The sequence below is a fragment of the Triturus cristatus genome, chromosome 1_2 (genome assembly GCF_964204655.1).
Source record: "Triturus cristatus chromosome 1_2, aTriCri1.1, whole genome shotgun sequence".
Lineage (NCBI taxonomy): Eukaryota > Metazoa > Chordata > Amphibia > Caudata > Salamandridae > Triturus > Triturus cristatus.
In genome coordinates, this window is record NC_140580.1 from 662,048,008 (window position 1) to 662,065,947 (window position 17,940).

Genomic DNA, 17,940 nt, shown 5'->3' on the forward strand with positions numbered 1-17,940 from the left:
CTTGGAGCCAAATTCTGGATGCTTATCAAGATGATTCCACATCTAAGTGGCATTCCATTTGAAGCAAGACACTCCTCAATTGATGTCAAGTATTGAATTGCAATAAATTTGGGATCGTGTCACAGCAGAATGGTTGCAAGTGCAGCCGGTCCCATTGCTGAGCCGCCAGCTTCAGTGAATGGGAGAGCTGTATGTGATCGGAGGGCAGGGGTGCACCACAGCTTTAGCAGAGACGTGGCTACAGTGGGCTGAGTGCTGAAGTGTAGCATTGGGCAACAACTCATCATGAATCTGGCACCAAGTGGGAAAGGACACGTCGAAGTGTGAGAGCTGTAGCAGGTGGAGGACATTAATAAGGAGTTGGATCAGAGCTAACTGGTCCACAGTTGGAATGGAGGCTGTTTATTGGGCAGTCCAGTCAGAGAAACTTGGCAAGCCAGCAGATTGGATTATGGGTCAGGGAATTGAATTTAAAGTTGTTGGTGAGGCGTTAAACTGTATGATGTTGCCTGGGGGCTGGATGGTTCCTAAAAGTTAGTTACATTGAAAGGAATAAGCCTGACATATAATGTACGATATTGACTGCAAGTAAGCTCAGAATGTGTTGGAGAGAACACGGATTGGAGGCTGATCAATGAGAGTTGGATTTAAGAACGTTTGTAGTCTTATTCCAGGACAACATAGAAGTTTAAACTGGATGGAAATGCCATCAAGTCTGAATAGAAGAGGTTTGACTTCGAGTTGGACAAAAGAAAGTTGCTGGAAAGCCAGATTCAATGATTCTGGCAGGACGTAATATTTAAGGTTTGCAGGTTCTGAGCTGGATTGGGTGATGTTATTTGGATGTTTGATTGTCGGATGTTGCCATGTGAGTTGGATTAGAGGAAGTTGTTCAGAAACCGGATCACCGGATCAATCAATGCTAGCAGGGTACCAGGTGAGAGGATGTTGGCAAAGTGTTGGCATGAGGGATGTTGACTGGGAGCCAGATTGGACATAGTCGAAGATGATGTTGGAAGAATGTTGGGATGTAGTTGGAACAGAGAGTGTTCTCTGGGGGTTGTATCTATGAACTTTCATGGTGAGTCACAACAGAGAATGACAGGGCAGACTGATCATGTGATAATCCTTGGGAAGTCAGAAGACAGTGTTTGTGGCCTCACATAAGATGTTGGGGAATCCAATCTGGGCATGTTGGGTGACGCGCAGTGGGTTAGCTATAATTGGGGAAGCAGGTGCAATGGCACAGGGGTCAGGGAGAGGGAGAGTGAAGGACTGCTCTGCAGCCAACGGTGACTGTTGCGTTTCTCGCTTCCCAACTAGGCATCCCCTTTATTCGTGGTTGCGTTCCGGTGCACACAGTGCACAGCACCCTTCCTACACCATTAAATGAGGTGACCAGTAAATGGCGGCTAGATCAAACATAATTTATGGCTAAGAGGAGGGTGAAGGGGAGTCAAACCGAGGAACTTCTGTACTGGGGAAATGTTGTGGAATTAGACAATTTTTGTACTGAGGAAATGTTGTGGAATTCGAGAATTTTTGTGACGAGTGAGATATGGCGGGTGTGCTGATTTGCCGCTGCAGCGCATGCGTTAGCCTTGCCTGTATATTTCGCTGTTTGGAAACTTGCGGAGTCCGTCACGTCACGTCACGTCACTTGACGCCGCCTTCGGTTCCTAGTGAGCACACAGCTTCGGAGTAAGTAACGGTGCTCGTCCGTGCAGTGAAGTGCGGCAGCGGGCCCCCGTCGGCCCCAGGCCCTCCTGTCTGCGGCTAGCCGAGCTCGCGACCGTGGGTACTGCATCAGGTTTCAGGAGCTGACGCTTCTGTACAAGGAAAGGCGCCTGACCTCGGGCCCAGCGCCTTGGCCGTCCGCCTGTCAGCTGAGATCCGTGGAATGGGCCTATTAATAGAGCCCGGTATGACAGGCCCGGCGGCCCGCTTCTGCCAAGTCTCCGCTCGAGCCGGCGGGCGGGCGGTTCAGGGATACCTGAACGGCGGAGCTCTCCTTTAAAGCGCTTTGGTTCCCCTTCACAGCGCTGTTCTAAACTACCAGCTGTCCTCGAGCAGGTTTCGCTGAATATTCGGATCTCCCTTAAGTGTGAGTTGTCACAGAGTGTGCAGAGAGAAAGTGTGCAGAGTGAGGTCTCCCGAATATTGCAGTCTGTCTAAACTAGCAGGTGTCCAAGGATGTCTAGAGGTCTCCACGAAGGATGAAACTCCACACGGGCAGTCGCTTCCCTCTGACCATTTAGTTCTCGATGCAAAGTCAGTTTTCTGGACGCCTCCGATTTATTTAAACTGAGGGGGAAATAAGATTATTAAAAGCGGTTTTTGGCTACAAAAAGAATTGCATTGTTGACAGCCCACAAACGAGATGTCAACGTGGGCTTCTCAACTCCAATCCCTGAAACTGAAAAATGTAAAGACGAGGGTGTCACAAAACATACATGCACACATGTGCCAAGTGTGTTCTTGCCACGTGTGCCATCTTCCTGCATTAATGGCATTTTAGAAAACAATGCATTGTTTTCTGGGACTTGCAGTTGCACTCTGCACATTAAAGTATTTATTTTAAAATCAATGAAAGCACGGATTTTAAAGTTCCAGATCGTCCCAAATGTTTCGTTAAAGCGACTGGCAGTGGTTATTTATCACTGATGACAGGGGTCCACTTGGCAGACATGTTGGCTAGGGGCTCACAGGACAGACCCACCCCACAGATTACACACTCCTGAAATCTCTGGTTTCGACACCAGAGCTGTGGCTCAAGGGACATGGAAATTGTAAAGTCATGGATCACACAGCAGACCTATCTGTCAAGTGAGGAAGAGCCTATTGGCTGACCGTCTGACAGCAGAGCTTTCCACCAATCTACACAGATCTTACACGCTCTAGCTTTCAGGCAGAAGAACTATAGAGTTTCAAAAAACATGGATACTCTGGACTGGCACAGCCAAGCAATCACTCAGAGAACGCAGAACGTAGATACACTGGTTTTAGAGCGAAGAGATATTTCTCAATGTACTCATATTTTACAAGTTTTTAAAGTAGCAGAGCCTGCCCGCCGATTACAAAGAATTTACATTTTGGGGCTTCACAGCAGAGTTGTTAGTCTAATCTATTCCCTGCCCCCAAACAGGTGTGTAGCTATTGAGGGTGCAGCAGGTGCAGTGGCACCAGGGTCCAGTGGCCGGAGGGCCCCACTGAACCCTCAGTATTGATGTATTTTTTTCAACCTTCTCTTGCACTAGTACTCATGGCTCAGTTGCTACACACCCCGCTTCAACCCCCTTCCTGGCCCTGGCATCACCAGCCTAAGTAAAGCCCCTGCATCCAAAAATCACCTTTTCCAAGCCAGTTATATCTGGATGCACTTTTGGACCTCTTATTTTCTCTGGAATAGGGAAAACAAAGAGAATTGGTCATGGATTTCCCGAGTCCCCAAGTTATTCCACGTTTCTGGGGAAAATGACTTGTAATCCCTCTATTTTGTTGCAGGAACACTGGCCGCTGGTATGTTTGCATCAAAATACGATAACCTCCTAATAAGGGAATTATGTTGCGAAAATACAGGCCTTTTAGGCATCCCTCAACTTTGAGCTTGATCTGAACCGAGAGGTAAAGACAGCTTGCTTCAGAGTTTGGCTGCTCATCTATGAACTGCCCTGCCATTCGATCCAGGTCAGGGTAGAGCAGAAGTCTCAAGTAAGAGAGAGAGTATCTAAGCACCCTGTTTCATAAGAATGGCTAGATAAATACATTTCACAAAATACCAATACAAAATCAACTTCGAGATAATTCTGGAGGAAGAAAGCCAGTGAAGCTTGGCAAGAGAAGCTGCGATGTGGCAAAATGTGTTTCACTTGAGTAAGGCAGCAGCTGCAGCAGCGTTCTGGACACGGTGGTGGCGGAGAAGGGCCAGGTTAGATTAATTAACGTAAATGCAATTTCCGTCGTCTTACTTGGTGCACATAAATGGATAGGCAACAATTACATTCAGAAAAGAAGAAATGTAGAATGCGCTTCCCCCTGGACGAGCTAAGAAAAAAAGTGCAGAAACTAGTAACAGCAGTGATCTGTGAGACAAGATAAAACCTGCGGACTCAGATTCCTAATAACAGCTGAGATAGTGCGGCATAGCCTTTTAGAATTAGGCAACAAGTTTACTTTACATAACTGGTATGGTGGGGGATATTTGGTCATTTCCTGGTCATGGTAAATATAACTGAGTAATTCTGGTTCTGACATGGAAAATAGGTGGACATCCACCAGCAGCAAACAAGGTGGACGGGATATTCAGATACCGTGATGGAGGATGTACGATGTTACAACGCGAGTTTTTACAACGCGTACCGTTACATCGCGGTCGTTACAACGACTGCGATGTTACCACGCCATGCCTTTACAACGCAAGTCTTTACATCGACTTGCACTAGATGGCGTGCTAACATTAGAAAAGCGTAATTTACTATTCCAACTCCAGTCCACTTAACAGTAGGGAAGGTGTTTGGATAGTAAACTACACTATTTGTAATGTTAGCACGCCATCTAGCGCAAGTCGATGTAAAGACTTGCGTTGTAATGGCATGGCGTGGTAACATGCAGTCGTTCTAACGATTGCGATGTAACTGCATCGCGGTGTACTAACCGCGATGTAAAGGTTGTTCCCCCGTGATGGATCATGAAATGTGAGACTTGGGATCAATTGCGTGTGATCACTTCACAGGAAATGCCTTATGACACCACAGGAAAAATATAATCACAGCAAACGACCATCATTAAAAATTGTAACTAAGGGGGCGTGGCTACGCAGCGTAGCACAATGGCCGCCAGATAGGTTAGCTCCGTCTTACCTTCTCATCCCCGTAAATCCGCCAAACTGATCCGGTCCCCGAGGACAGTAAAAGATAGCGGGGTGCCAGCAGGCCCTACCGAGACCAAAATCGCTGCTGAAGAGCTCCGGGAACTGAAGTGCTCGCCAAAGACATTTGCGGCCTGGGTGGAAGGTGCAGCCGGGCGAAGAAGTGTCCACAACAGCCGACGACGTAGCGATACACGGCCGGGAGTGTCAGGCGTGGACCTGGGTGTTGAGCCTACATCATCGCGGCCCACGCCGTCGCGACTCTAGATGCAGAATGACAGAGAGGTGCGTGCATAAGGATCGGACGGGCGTGTGACCCGGTAGCCGGAGGCGCGGCAGCCCACGAGAGGAGAGACACGCACGTCGGCTGTCCCAGGACCGGGCGCTGGGCCTCTGCCCCTCTGAACAGCCAGGAGTGCGCACTCACAATAATCAGCGGAGTCTCGGAGGAAAAGGGGGGGCACCGAGACGAGCGCCCCCCCTTGTAACACCGGAGCCATCTCCACTACAGAGGTGAGGAGACGATACAACATCGAAGCAGAGGCCTCGACCGGCCTACATCGAGTAGTGGCCTGCAATCCCTGTATACCACCTAGATGGAAGTCCCTCCCATAATCTTTTCCCTTCCCCCTCCCCGTATCTGAAACATCGATTCTACCACAGCGCTGGGTATCTGCAAGACCTAAACACTGTGGCCCCGGTATTGACCATCTGGCGTGTCCTGACCTGACCTGGGGGCTGCGAAACCTCTGAAGCGGCGGTGGGCCTAGGGAGGAGGTTCGCCTCAACGGCGTTGTCGCTATCCTGTGCCTGGGGGGGGCCCCTCCCACACGCGCCAGACAGATCAATTGTGTTGGTGCAGTTGGAACTTGGGAGTGGATTGCTTCCTGATCGTTACGGGTGATAGAACGGGACTTGGAGGAACTGAATACGGCCGCACAGCCCAGTACTGAGGCTGCACGGAAACCGACCACGATGTCTGGACAAAGGGATCCAAGGTAGTCCAACAAAGTAAATTGGACCGCTTCGCATTCCCTAAAACGACACCTCAGGACCAGCCAGCCAGAGACAAGGTGGTAGGTGGACTGGAGGAGAGCTCCCCTGAACCGACACTCAAGGATGTCATGGAGGCCATTTCTGGGGTCCGGTCCACCCTGGAGCAAAGGATGGACACGATCTCCTTAACCCCTTCAATGCCCATGACGAGCTGGACTCGTCATGGGCTGCGGTGGCGCTGTGCCCATGACGAGTCCAGCTCGTCATGAACTCCGCCCGCTAATGAAAGGCGCGGCACTGGGCGGGGAAAGGGGCGGGCATGCAAGGGGTTAAAGGTAACGCTCATCAGGGCGGACCTCACAAAAATTAACGAAAAGGTCAAGCAATTAGAGATTAAGACATTGAGCTTGGTGGAGGACACCTCACAACTCCAAATCGAGGTCCGAGACTTGCAACTTTTCCGAAAAGTAGCTGAAAGCAAGCTGGACGATTACGAAGGCCGAAATCGCCACAACAACATAGGAATTCTGGGAGTGCCGGAACGGGTGAAGGCGCAGGCGCCAGACCTCTTTGTTGAAGACCTTATCCTTACCCATCTACAGCCTAAAGGTCTGTTCAAGTTCTTTGTGATCGAGAGAGCACACAGAGTCCCTGGGGGGCGACCGTAGCCCGGGGGTCCCCCGCGGCCGTTGCTGGCACGGGTATTGAACTTTTGTGGCAGAGACCTGATTCTGCAAAACGCCAGAGTGGCCCCACCGCTCCGGTTTGAGAACGCTGAAATATCCTTCTTCCTGGATTTTACACAGGCAGTCCAGAAGCAGCGCAGATCCTTCCTTGCCGTAAAAAAGACACTACGTGACAAAGGAGTGAAGTACGCCATGCTTTTCCCGGTGCGGCTCCTGGTGGAGGCTGAGGGCAGGGCCTGGTTTTTTGACACTCCCGAAGCTGCGGCGGAGTGGCTGGATGGCTGGCGGGGAGCTAAAGAGACACAACTCCAGTTGAGAAAGCACGAAGACCCTACCCGCGAGAAAGTAAAGACCCCTTGCCGAGATGCAGCAAGACCCACCTTCCTGGTGAACGTTTCCCATATAAAGGGGACTGTATGATATCGACTGCATAGAGGGGAAGGGAGGGTGGGACGCCTAATTCACCCCCACATTTCTACTTTTAGTTCAACCGCTGGGCGACAGGCACTCTACATAGTTGTGCTTATGGGCTGTTTGCTGCCCAGAGTGCAGGGGAGCAGGGAGGGGGGTTGTTGGGATGGGGTACTGAAGTTTTGTTCTGTTTTTATCGAGTCAGCACAAAAAGATGGTGTACAGCGGGAGGAATCATTAACTCACTTATATGCCCATGGGCGAACAAGGAGGTAGCAGCATTAAAATATGGAGCTGGAACGTCAACGGGCTGGTGGACAAGGTCAAGCACTGTGTGGTTTTGCAATATATCAGGAGGCACACCCCAAACGTAATCCTTCTCCAAGAAACGCACTTGGTTGGGAACTCCTGCAGGGCACTAAACAGGTGGGGATACAAATTGATAGCTCACGCAGGCTTCACCACTGGCTCACGGGGAGTGGGAATCATGACACGAAATTCCTTTCCTTTTGTGGTTCACTCTACATGGTCAGACGACCTTGGAAGATATATTGGCATCACTGGGCAGTGGGAGGGGCGCACGCTCACTTTCATGTCCGTTTACGTGACGCCAGGCCTTCTGAATCGTACTTTCAAGAACTTGGGGGCCATACTGCTCTCACTTCTGGAGGGTTTGCTGATGATGGAAGGGGACTTTTACTCAGTGGTTTCTGGGATGCTGGACCGTTATCCCCCCCCACCCGAGACACTGGGGCGTCGGCCAGATGGCTGCCTGATTTGCTGGAGGCCTTGGGTCTCACGGACGCATGGAGGACGTACCACCCGGATACTATCCAACACACGTTTTATTCTGGGGCACACAATAGCCTTTCTCGCATAGACTACTTAATTTCCCCAGCATCCCAGATCACGCATATCCACGAAATTACACATATGGCGAGGGGCATTTCTGATCATTCCCTGATATGGGCTCGCCTAACATTGGGATGGGATGGGGTGGGACGGGCAGGGTGGCTCCCATTAATCCATGGTATCTCCGCGACCCGAAAGTATGCAAGGCCCTGCTTCAAGCCATAGACTACTACTTTCAAGAAAACAAGGGCACAGTAGACTCCCCTCAAACAATGTTGGAGGCATTTAAATCTGTGATTTGGGGCAGGCACTCTCCCTGATAGCTGGAACACGGAAGGAGAAAATGAAAGATCTAGTCGAGGTGGAAGGTGGGGTCCTCAAGCTGGAAGAGGAACTGGGAGTGGAGGTCACACAGGAAAAGATCCATATCTTGCAACTTAAAAGGGATAAATATAAGGCTATAGCCACGGACAGGGCTAAATCAATGAGGAGTGAAACGGCGGGCAGGGTGTATGACCTGGGGGATAAGGCAGGGAAACTCATAGCATGGTTGGACAGGAAAGAATTGGCGTCCCGGTTGGTGCCAGAATTGATAGACAAAGATGGCCAATCCATAACGGATCCCCAAGCTATTGTTAACTCATTTGCGGCGCACTTTAGCAACATCTATCGTACACATACTACCAATACTGAAGAAGATTCCCGGTCCCTACTCAGAGACATTGTCCTTCCTGTCCTGTCGGATCCCGACCGAGACCTACTGGAAAGTGACTTTACTAATGACAAAATCGCGCTAGCGATTAGGAGCCACCAGTCGGGCAAGGTACTGGGCCCTAATGGCCTACCAATCGAGCTCAATAAACTAGCCCTGGACAAACTAGCCCCACATCTGCAAACCATGTTCACAGATTGCAAAAAGCAAGGGACGCTTCCACTGGACCAGGGGGTGGCCACGCTCATCACTATTCATAAGGAGGGTAAACCCAAGACGGATTGCGCCTCTTATAGGCCTCTCTCTCTCCTTAATGCAGAACCCAAAATTCTTGCTAAGCTCTTTGCCAATCGTCGTGTCAAAGTGATCAGCGGAATAGTACACCCAGACCAGTCGGGCTTTATGCCTCAGCGCAACACAGCATTGACTCTCCGGAGAGTACATGGAGTAATGGGAAGATTGGTAACGATACAAGAACCAGCGATCATAGTTTCTTTGGACGCATCCATGGCATTCAATACCATTGAATGGCCCTAACTTTTCGCTGTCTAAGTAAAGCTGGGTTTTGGACCTGGATTCATTGACTGGATCAAGCTCCTTTACTCGGAGCCCCTGGCGCAGATTGTAGTGAACAACAAAAAATCTGAGGTGTTTGCACTAGGTCGGGGAACCCGCCAGGAATGTCCGCTGTGCTCCCTCCTATTTGCTTTTGCGTTAGAGCCCCTTGTGGCGTGGATTCGGAGAGATCCAGTCATACATGGCCTGTACTGGGCAGAAACATGGGAAGAACGCATCTCGCTATATGCGGATGATATCCTTCTATTCCTAGCCTCCCCAAGAGCATCGCTGATAGCGGTGTTTGACATATTTACAAGCTTCGGTAGATTCTCTGGGTATTCCATAAACTGGGTTAAATCCACCCTCTATGTCCTCAATGGAGACCCACCAATTATACCCAAGGGCTGCCCCATACAAATCACCACAACAGGTTTTAAATTCTTGGGGATCTTTGTGACATCGAACCAGCACCTCCGTAACGCTCACAACCTACTTCCAGCATTACAAAAACTGAAGCAAGACATATTGGCATGGAAGGCGCTCCCTCTCTCACTGTTGGGTAGGGCAGCGCTTTTTAAAATGATGTCCCTGCCCCGCTTCCTCTATGCGCTGCAGAACTACCCTGACACAGTGCCTACCCGATACTTCAGGGAAATAGAAGGACTGCAGAGGGACTTGCTGAGGGAGGGGAAGCCCCGAATAGCACTGACCAAACTCACCCTTAACTGGTTTGATGGAGGGATTATTCTTCCTGATCTCAAGAAATATTATTGGGCTTCCCATCTTGCGGCCATTAATCACGGCACCTATCGACGCATAGATGATCCAGGCTATGCCATGGACCGATGGCTTCTCCCGGGGGGAAATTACAACAGAGCCCTCTATTCAAGACCGCGGCGGTTCCCCCTCACTGGACCGACCAAACATTCCGTACAGGTCTGGCATGCAGCAACAAAAAGCCTGGGATGGGAGCAAAAAGTTACGCTGGCAACACCTCTCTGGGATTCAGAGACATTTGGAGCTCTGTGGAGGTCGAAGGGGTTTGGTAAGTGGGACCTTATCGGGATCTCAAATGTCGGAGATATGTGGGTAATGGGAGACGTGGTATCATTTGCTACCCTGCAACAGAAACATGAACTCACACATACAGAATACTTTCCATATCTCCAGGACCGACACGCACTACAGTCTCACTTCACTAAAGGGTCCACCCCCCCCCCCCCACAGTACACACCCCTCGAGGAAAGACTACTCGATGGATACCTGCCAGAGAAGGCGATCTCTCTCATGTATAAGAAGCTGATAAATAACACCGTGAATTCCCTCCAGGGCATCAGGGCGAGGTGGGAAGGGGATGGCCTTGAACTGGATGATGAGGAATGGAAGGAGGCGCTCGCCTCTTCAAGGGAGGTAGCGATTTTGGCTAGACTGCGATTCGTTCAGCTCAAAATATTGCATAGGGTGTATGTCACTGGACCCTGCCTAGTTCGCATGGGGAGGGCACTGTGAGGGGAATGCAGAATACAGTGTGGTAATGAGGGCACGTTTATGCATATCCTATGGGAATGTGATCTCATTCAGGTGTATTGGCGTCTAATACATACTGTTCTTAGTGAGGTATTGGATTTGGACATCCGCCCTATGCGCAAAGGTGCCTTTTGAATGTTTGGGAACCCACGGACCAGAGCAGAATGGGTAGGATCTGGGTCACTCTAGGCCTCATAATGGCAAAAAGAAACATCGCTCAGCTGTGGAGAGCTACAATCCCGCCAACCGTAGCAGAATGGAAGAAGCACATGGACTGGTGCGTGTTCCGTGAGAAAACAGTGTACCTCGCTAGGGGCTGCCCGAAGAAATGGTCACTGATATGGGTGGTATGGAACACATACCGGAGGGAGATCTATAGCCCACCGCACAATTCCCCTACTGGGGACTTGTCCTCGCTATAAACGTGGCGATTCAGGAACTGTTGCAGCTCAGTTAAGCCCATACTATGATTATTACTGTGATTGTTTGTTGATTTCCTCTCATGTGCATAATGTCAATTTGCTACATGCTACCATGCTGACACGTGTTGTTTAATAAAAAAGATTTATAAAAAAAATGTAAACTTAAAAGAGATATTGATGAATCTTGAGCAACTTTCCACATCGCCGCCCTGGGAGAGGGTTCGTGGGGGATAGCCACTGTTTGAGGTTGACGGAAAAGACTAGATTCAGCCCGGGGCAGTCCCTCTCCCAGTGACTTGGGAGAGATGCTGATGAATGAATGGGAGGAAGGTCCTGGATTCAAAGGCTATCTTTGGGTCCAGCGATATCAGAACACCACCTTATCCTATTCTCCTCTCGGGTCACAAAGAAGAAAGAGGTGCGCCATTTGTTTACTCACTCATAAGCGAGTCTGAAGGGGCATAAAATGCAATATTGTTCACCAAAACTTGGCAGCGAAGCTGTAGCAGGATATAACGAAACGGGGCTGAAGCTGGTCATGTCGCAAGGTTCCACAGCAGTTTTTTATCAAGTGGGAGTGAAAAAACGATGAAAAAATATACGGTTTCTGTAATTAACAACATATCCTACCTTCTGGTGATCACATTATGTTATCTGTTATTTGTATAGCGCTCAACTGTCACTCATGTGACTTTGTGGCACTCAAACAGTTTGGAGCCATTACATGATGTATATTTGATTTCAGAAGTGTGCTGTAGTATACCAGATAGGAGAGAATTGGTAGATGAGGAAATAAAACAGCTCTGTGCCCTCTCATGTTTGTGGGCTGGGCAAGAGTCACAAGAAGAGACTGCCACGCTTTGGGTATAAAGTTCTAAAAAGAAATTGATAACGCCTCCAAATTAGTAAAGAGAGGGGTTGCTGTTTGTCTGTAGAAACTGACACCTCAATGTATCCCATCCAGACGGTCAATCAATATCCAACCATCGAATCCACCAGCAGTCCGTCAGGAGGACAAAGCAAGAAGGCAGATCGTTGGTTTTCAAAACCCGAGACTCTGGAACATGCTTGGCCCCAAATTGAGAGCAAAACACACACATAAGAGGTTCAGGAAACTCCTAAAAAAAATTATTTTCAGACTTTATTTCAACTGAACTTGACACTGAACAAGAGTGTCAATTAATGAATATCTTACCTGGTGACGTACCCCACTCAGTTGTACTCTTCTAACTTCCCTATCCAGCCATCAAGCTTTATTTTCTTATTGATCGGTGGTCTGAAAGAAGTGAAAGACTACTCTCAGAGCTTAACATTTTTATAATAAATAAGTAAATTAGGAGAAGGCGGCAGGACGATCTTCAGGGATGGAAACTTGTTTGGCCTCAATGTTCTACCTGATTATTTTCACTTTAGAGATGAAGTTGGAAGGGACTTGCAAGGCTCTGGTGTTAACAGTAGGACTTCCCCAGTGCAGGGGATTTCAGTTTGTGTACCACGATGAGGCCCTTCACATCTGAAGCATCACCCAAAACACCCTGCACTGCCTGGCGTTGCACAGGCGGCAGAGATGCTGGAGACAGTTTAGATTTGACTGCAGATGAGCCAAAATCTGATCTCCACTGTTGATGTTGAGATGTGAAGAGTGCTACTGGTTTACTCTTTCTTGATGTTTTGTTCACATGTGATTTATTGCCCTGGTCCATCCCTTAGCTCCATGATAAGTGCTTTCTACTGCAGTGATTTGATTACTTACCGGTAATTTTCATTAGTCCAAGTCTAATTCTTCATTATTGGATTCCATATTCATTAAGTGGAGCAGACTCTGGTCAGACAGCTAAAGTAGTTTTCCCGTATAATTTCTATAAATATGTACACACTCACATGTTATGAGGTACCGAACTGGTTGACATTATACTTAATGCTTTACCTGATAAATACACCATACTACTGTTATTTGCTTACAATTGTAATGTAGTAAGTTGCTCATGTGACCGGTGTAAAATCTAAATAAAAAGTAATTTAAAAAAAGTGTAGACACACGTTCTAATTTAAAATAAAACCCAGCAACACTCCAAAAAGTACCTGTCATTCTAAGCAGTAACTGCTCTGCCAAAACTGAAGAAGGGGGTCCAAGACTATAATGAGAAAAACGGGAATCTGAGTAATGAAGATTAGTGAGAAGTGGATAGGGGTATTCCTCCCTTAGCCTTCCTCATCCTTCCATCATAGTTTTTATTCATTGAAGACACACCCACAGCACATCATTACATTGGTTTTAGCAGTAAACATCAAAAGTCACATTCAGTGGCGGCTGGTTGGGAACGTGGTGGGGGTAGAAAAAAAAGAAAAAGACTTACCTTTTTGCTGCAGATCGCCAGCTGCCACCTCTCCTCCTCCGCTGCTGGCAGGAACAGGAAGCACCCAGCCTCCCAGAATATTCTGACCAATCACAGTGCTGCTAAGGCAGCGTTGTGATTAGTCTGAGCACCGTGGTTCGGCACTCAGACGGGGACTGGGAGGCTGGGCATGTGCTCCACCCAGACTGCAATGCAGCCTGGGTAGAGAACATGCAAAGTGCGCATGACTGTTTGGCTGGCCCGGGACGGCCGGCCAAACCGTCAGGCGCACTTAAGTGCAGCAGGAACAACTCTTCCTCCCTCTCCCAGGCAAGCCCAGCCCCGCCCCAACCTGGCTGGTTCCAAGAAGAAAATTATAACGTAACATTTTTAATGTTGCGTTGTTATTTTCTTTTCTTTTTGCTCTTAGTGAGGTGACGCTCCTCCACCCTAGTGTAGGAGCCACCTCTGGACTCATTGATAATATTATGATGTACCAGCAATGTTTAATAGGGAAGAGCACAGACTCCTCTCAAAAAGAAATTACAATGAGAAAATTTGAGCCGAAAGGTTCAATATTTCAATACACACATGGTGGGCCTGCCTCTGCCTTATAATAAGAGTGGAAAACATGCTCCTCAAAAAAAAAAAACATTTTACTCTCCTAAAAAGCCCTTGGAGAAAATTGATCTATACCTGCAGAAAAATAAGCCGCCATAAACTATATCAAATACACCTCATGTCTAGACTACTCCAGCTTGAGTCATCCGAATCAACTCCTGACACTAGCTAATGATATCGGCTAGGAGAGGCGGACACACCTCTCGAACTTCTCACAAACCTATTTCTAACTAGATATGTTGCTTTTCTATCTTATCCCCCATTTTTCAGTCTTTTTTCTCCTTTTTCTGTTTTTCTTCTCGTCACAAGACACTTTAAATCATATCGCTACATGTACCTCGGTCTACATTGTTTATAATACAGGAGGTGCTGTGTTTGGCTGATCTTATATGATCAATAATCCTAATATCACTTTATGGTAAAAATCTTACTTTAATACTACAATGACCCAAATTCATAAGAGCTTATAGAATGCTAACAATTTTTCGGAAACAAAGGAGAACATGTTTGTTAGTTGATATTTAAGCTCAATGTACATGATCGAATGCACACCATGTACTCCCTTGTTCCTATGTTTCAAACAATGCTCCAGGCAAAAGTTATGTTGCGTGCAGACTTGTGAAACATCCTACCCCAAAGGGCGGATACATAGATTCCAAAATGTGTTGAGCGTTGTATCGCTTCAACTACAAGTTTCACAGCAGCTATGAAATATTCTGAGACCTCCGTTTATTATGCAAAGTACTCCATTTTCAATCACATTTAAAGCCAATAATTTTCATCAATGTTTTTCTGTTTCCATTCACATCCAAGTTGATATTTACACATACTTATGCAAGATTCATGAGTGGATAATGGACAAACATAGCATGGCTCACTCCGAAAGGGCCACCACACTCTTTGTAAAAAAAAAGAGAACTACAGACTCAGACCCATTGATCTGGACTCCTCATCCTCATGAGATACCAAGAAGAAAGAGAGAGAGAAGTTTTCCTGTTCAGCAATAAACATTGAACGCACCTTGGGCAAATTGTTGGCCATAGACAAAAATGAGGTCTGCCAAGAAAGGTAGCGGACCGAGTAAGTGAATTATCTGATGCAACTGCCTGGCCATACATATACAACCACACAGACACTGGTGGGCTGGCAACAATGGGGTGCAAATAGGACTTCTACACTTCAGTCAATGACAGAGAGTCATATTGAAAGATCAAGGCGATTTTCTATTGGGCCAATATCATTTTTAACGATCCATGACTTACACACCAGTATACATTCGTGAGGCTGGAAACGAGTCTACCATCTTTACAGAGTGACGTCTGAACCAGTGAAGGAAAGGAATACGAATTCCTGCCGTCACTACACAAGGGACTAGACCCACCACCTTGGGCAGGAAGACTTGCTCCTATCAACGCTAAGTTTCATCAGTGGACACTATTGGTCAAGAGTTCTTACAAATGCCACTAAAGGCACGGAGAAGAATTGTATGCTAGTCCCTGCAACCAACTCCAGTGCCCCAGCATTGAAGATGTAAGAGTCAAAAGTGTTCACAAAGAATCAAAGTGGACAGACCCAGAAGAGACATTCAGGTGAGATAGGTATTCAAATGTTGCCTGTTCTGAATGGCAGGCAGTACTAACTCGATCTTCACCCCAGGGTGAAAATCTGAATTGAAGCATCCTAAAGGGTACCACTTGGTCATGAACCACAGGGAATGATTCATTCAACCTCCTTCCCCTCTGTAGCATGCATTCTACTCTATTGAGTGAAACACAGGACTCCCAGCAACGAGTCCCTTGAGCAGAATGTTCCTGTCTTTCATATTCCAACTCGCCTTCAGTGTTAGGTGGAATTATCTTCCTAATGGCATCTAGAAATTTCAGAGATTGGATTGACCGGGTCTCTTGTGTCACAGCTTTATCAATTAGCAGTGACTGTCCCTTCTGTGCAACCATCTGGAAATCCTCAAACTCTCCTACTGAGGCAGCTGAACAAAATGAGCTCATCCCTACCCATGCTACCCCCGCATGATGGAGTGCTGAGCGTTTGCCAATGGAGCTCACATGCAGCGCCATCTTGGTACACATTCTGCTGCTTCCACAGAGCACGTGAAGCAGATCTGAGCATTTTATTTCCCCACTGCCAAGACCTAGTATCAAACTTTCAGGTTTGCCAGGAGAAGAAAAACTATCGAGTCTGCCGCCTGAGAGGCCCTATCGAGCAGACTTCACGCAAATAATGGGGCTTGCCTCATGTTTTATTTGAAGACTGGACCACTGGATAGTAGCCCCTGTCATCCAAAACCCACAGAGCTGAAGACCATTTAGGACGAGACAGTTCCATGTCTTGTGTATGTGACAGTTTGAGAGACTATGGCACCTCAAAAGGCTCACACCGGCACTCATTTTTAGGGACCAGCACTTCTTTTTCCTCACTGAATAGTTCCTGAGAGCAAGAAAGGGCAAAACACTCAAAGGGGAAAGAAAGAGAAAGACAGAAAAAACACCACAAACAGAGAAACCAGAGACTGGCAAGAGTGAGATAAAGGCAAAGGAGTGTTTGGTAGTGGACTAAAGAGGCACGAGGTGGATTCAAAACTACGCAGCCTTGGTATTAGATGCACCAACATATAAATGCCTTGGCGGCGTCAGAGCTTTGGGCACCAGAACTCATTATTTTACAAATTAAGCACTAGTCACACCACCACCCCAAAAATAAAGGGGTACGACGTCAACCATGCTGCTCCTGTGCAACCTGTTACCTAGAATGAATACTACATGAAACACACCCTATTTTCCTTCGCATATGTCCTATAAACATTGTGCACATAGTAGCAGCATCAAGTTTATTTATTTATTTATTTATTTATAAAGTTTTATATAGCGCGAACAAGATCCCGAAGGATATCAGAGCGCTTTGGATCTCTCCCAACGTGTCCTACAAAAACACATGTCAGCTTTCAAACGTACAGATCTTTCTGGAATCCCTCAAAGAGTTTGAGTGCCACAAAGCCTCATCACTGACCTTTGAACGCTACACAAATGCCAGATAACATGATGTGATCACCAGAAGGTGGAAATATTGAAAATTGTAGAAATTATCCATTTATTCATAACCGAGATCAATAAATTGCAGGCTTTTGGTTGCACTGTTACAGAGTGGATAATAGAGAGCTCATGGGATCAGAGTTTGGGCGAGGGGCATTAGGGCTTGAAGGGCATATGGGCCCAGATTTGGAGTGAGAGTGGCAAAGCAAACAGCCTAAACTAAACAATAAACTGCATGATGAGCTCGAATTCCAACAAGCTTATGACAAGCTGAGGGAAAAAACCAGAGGCATCAACCTGCTAATTTGTATACAAGCTCCCACAATCCCCTACACACATCCTCTTGTTTTAACTGTCATACGAGAGGTGCTTTCTTATGTTGTGTTCTAAATGTCTTAGAGCAAGTCCACTAGTGCCTGAAGAAGATTTGTGCTCGTTTGTTGTGACCTACCATAAGGCAAAGAGGACCCACAGTTAGCACCACATTTGTTGCAAAGTTACACATGGTCCTTTGGCTAACATCACAAGTAGCATCATTAAAGTAAGGAGTAAGGACAGCATTTCAGATGCCTTTTTTTACCATGAATGTTGAACAGCTGAAAACTTAGATAAATTCCTTGCTGCGGGGGCCAGCAGAAAAGGGCGTGTTAGATTGCATGCTGTCTAGGCGCTACATAATGATACATGAAGTAGTAGTAGGGTGATGGATTTCATCAGAGCTGAAGGTACCTGGCTTTCTAGAATGATATTGCATGCTATGATTGCGAGGTCTAAGGTGGCCCTGAGGCAGTACTGAGGATCCCATATATTGCATAGGGCAGGATACTGCCCATAAATGTAAAAGTAAATCCGTATTTGTAAAGCGCAAACTACTCACCCTTACAGGTCCCAAGGCGCTAGGGGCC

The 17,940-nt window shown here is 47.3% G+C and overlaps 1 protein-coding gene across 6 annotated transcripts in view; it reads right to left on the reverse strand.

Moving 5' to 3' along the window:
* ARHGEF10L (Rho guanine nucleotide exchange factor 10 like) overlaps positions 1 to 17,940 on the reverse strand; it is a 585,939-nt gene that overhangs the window by 438,619 nt on the left and 129,380 nt on the right. Inside the window, exon 1 of one of the 6 annotated variants that reach the window (XM_085608235.1) lies at positions 1,606 to 1,805. The exons of 4 other annotated variants lie outside the window; for them this stretch is intronic. The gene's annotated coding sequence lies outside the window, so the exon portion shown is untranslated. Of the gene's footprint in view, positions 1 to 1,605; positions 1,806 to 17,940 lie in introns of those variants that run through there. One more of the 6 variants, XM_085608227.1, reaches the window with a different exon arrangement.